The following is a 3,168-nucleotide window of genomic DNA, read 5'->3' as shown; positions in this document are numbered from 1 at the left end:
CCGAGCCCACAGCATGCTCGGTTGAAGATAAATAAATGCGGAGTGGCTTGCCTACGACCAGTTTTGCCAACACGGGTAAAGAATTCAGGTAAGTCTTCAGTTCCTCGAATGCCCGATCACACTCCTCATCCCATTGAAACTTGGTAGCTTTACGCAGAATCTTGAAGAACGGCAGGCTCCGGTTGGCGGTCTTAGAGATAAATCTTGACAGCGCCGTTATCCGACCGGTGAGATGTTGTACCTCTCGAAGATTTCTAGGAGGCGGCATGTCTTGCAATGCCTTGATCTTGCTGGGGTTCGCCTCTATGCCCCGCTCGGTCACGATATAGCCCAGGAAGCGCCCGCCTTTTACTCCGAATAGACACTTCTGAGGGTTAAGCTTGATTCCGTATCTTCTTAATGTTTGGAAAGTTTCCTCCATATCCGCATAGAGATCTGCCGTCTGGAAGGACTTGATAAGTATGTCATCCACGTACACTTCCAAGTTGCATCCGATCTGCTCCCTGAATACCTTGTTCATCAGACGCTGGTAGGTAGCTCCTGCATTCTTCAGCCCGAATGGTATTACGTTGTAGCAGTAGGTGCCGTCCGCCGTGACGAATCTGACCTTCTCCTGGTCTTCTCGGGCGAGCAGCACTTGATGGTAGCCTTGGTATGCATCCAGCATGCATATCAGCTCGCACCCGGCCGTGGAGTCTACCAGTTGATCGATCCGGGGCAGGGGGTAGAAGTCCTTCGGGCATGCCTTGTTCAGGTCCCGGAAATCGATGCAGACTCTCCACTTGTTGCTCGGCTTGGAGACCAGTACCACATTTGCGAGCCAATTCGGGAATTGCACTTCCCTTATGTGGCCGGCCTCCAGAAGCTTCTCTACCTTCGCCCGGATAATTACATTCTGCTCAGCGCTAAAGTCCCTCTTCCTTTGCTTCACTGGTCGAGCGTCTGGCCGGACGTGAAGCTCGTGCTGTGCTATGCTTGGCGAGACCCCTGGCAGCTCATGGGTCGACCAAGCGAAGACGTTGCGGTTTCACTGGAGGCATCTGATCAGCTTTTCCTTCTGGTTCTCCTCCAGGTCGGATGCTATGAAGGTGGTGGCCTCCGGTCGGGAAGAGTCAATCTGCACCTCCTCCTTTTCTTTGTAAACCAAAGAAGGTGGTTTTTTGGTTATAGTATTTACCTCGACTCGCGGCACTTTCCGAGCGGACTTGGCTTCAGCTCGGACCATCTCCACATAGCATCTTCGAGCTGCCAGCTGGTCTCCCCGCACTTCCCCTACTTGATCTTCCATCGGAAACTTGATCTTCTGGCAGAATGTAGAGACGATCACCCGAAACTCGTTGAGAGCCGGTCGCCCCAAGATAACGTTGTACGCAGAAGGAGCATCAACCACGATGAAACTGGTGGTCCTTGTCCTTCTGAGCGGCTCCTCTCCCAACGGGATAGCCAGCCGGACCTGGCCGACCGGCAAGACTTCGTTCCCAGTGAACCCGTATAGGGGGGTTGTCATTGGTAGTAGTTCAGCTCGGTTGATTTGCAGTTGGTCGAAGACCTTCTTGAATATTATGTTGACCGAGCTGTCTGTGTCAATGAAAATGCGGTGAATAGTGTAATTAGCTATTACCGCTCGAATGATCAGGGCGTCATCGTGCGGGACTTCGACTCCCTTGAGGTCCCTAGGCTCGAAGCTGATCTCGGGTCCGCTCGCCCTCTCCTGGCTGCAGCCGACCGCGTGTATCCTCAGCTGCCTTGCGTGTGCCTTTCTGGCTCTATTGGAGTCTCCTCCGGTTGGGCCTCCGGCGATGATGTTGATTTCGCCTCAAGATGCGTTGCCCATATTCTCCTCCTCTCGAGCGGATGGTCGAGGTCGTTCATGCGACGCCCGATGGTGGGCTCCGGGCTAGACCCGACCCCGGGCCGGGTCTGGCCCGGACCCGGCCCGGGCCCGTAACCGGGTCAACGGGCCGGTTGCCCGTTGACCCGGTTCGCCGGGTCGAACCGGAACCGGCCCGGCAAGTTGCCGGGCCGGTTCCGATTCCGTTGGTGCAAAATCGACGGACCGCCGGTTAACCGTCAGTTCAACATTTGAATTTTATATTTTTTACAGGCTTGAACCGTCGGTTAACCGACGGTCCGGGAGAGGGGGGGTTTTGGGTACTGTTAGGATCATTTGATCGTTTTTTTATCAATGACTATGATTTAGTGTTCGTTACTATCAAAACTCTATAAATAGAGAACTTATTTCATCATTTTTATACACATCTTCTTTACTCTTAATTTCAATTTTGTATTATTTACACGCTTTCGTTTCAAATTTTCAATTACAATGGAAGGAGGTTGTGGAGGTACGTCATCTCGAGCTCGAAAGGGAAAGAAAATAATGAATCCGTGGAAGGAGGACCCTAACATTTAATCCACCGATGACGAGATCGAGCATCTTCCGAATCCGACACCCGAACACACAAGGAAGTACTACTTCTAAGGTTCGGGAACTTCATCCTCTAAAGTCTTCTATTTTCACTAAACATTTTGAGAATGTCAATTTTCCATCGGAAGAAATGCGTGCAAAATGTAAGCACTGCAATGCTTCCTACAAATTCCAAGGGCGGCGCTATGGGTCGTTGAAACGACATGTAGAAACGAAGCACCCGACGGAATATGGACTCGACCGTTCTCAAACACAATTATCAAGATTTTCTTCAACTAGCGGTAGTACCGATTCCGGTTTATTTTTATATTCGGATAATAAATTAAGAGAATCATTAGCTAAATTTGTTTCCGTAGAACATCTTTCTTTTAGTTTTGGATCTAAATGCACATTTGAAGATTTTTGTAAAGAATCTCTTAATCCATGTGCTAAACGTGTTCCTAGGACTACACTTACTCGTACAATTAAAAAATTAGTAAAACAAGGAAAAAAGAATTTAATTGATGAATTTAGTAAATTAGATAATAAAGTTTCTTTATGTTCCGATATTTGGAGTGATCATTGGCAAACATATTCGTATATGGGTGTGACTTGCCATTGGATCGATAACTCTTGGAATCTCCAAAAAAGATTATTAGCTTATAGAGTTTTTGATGAATCACATAATGCTCATAATATCACACAATTATTATGTTTAATTTTAGAAGAATATGGTTTAACTCATAAAATATTTTCAATATCAT

Source organism: Zingiber officinale, chromosome 3A, assembly GCF_018446385.1.
Source record: "Zingiber officinale cultivar Zhangliang chromosome 3A, Zo_v1.1, whole genome shotgun sequence".
Taxonomy (NCBI): Eukaryota; Viridiplantae; Streptophyta; class Magnoliopsida; order Zingiberales; family Zingiberaceae; genus Zingiber; species Zingiber officinale.
The sequence above is the reverse complement of the archived record's forward strand: the minus strand, read 5'-3'. Positions refer to the sequence as shown.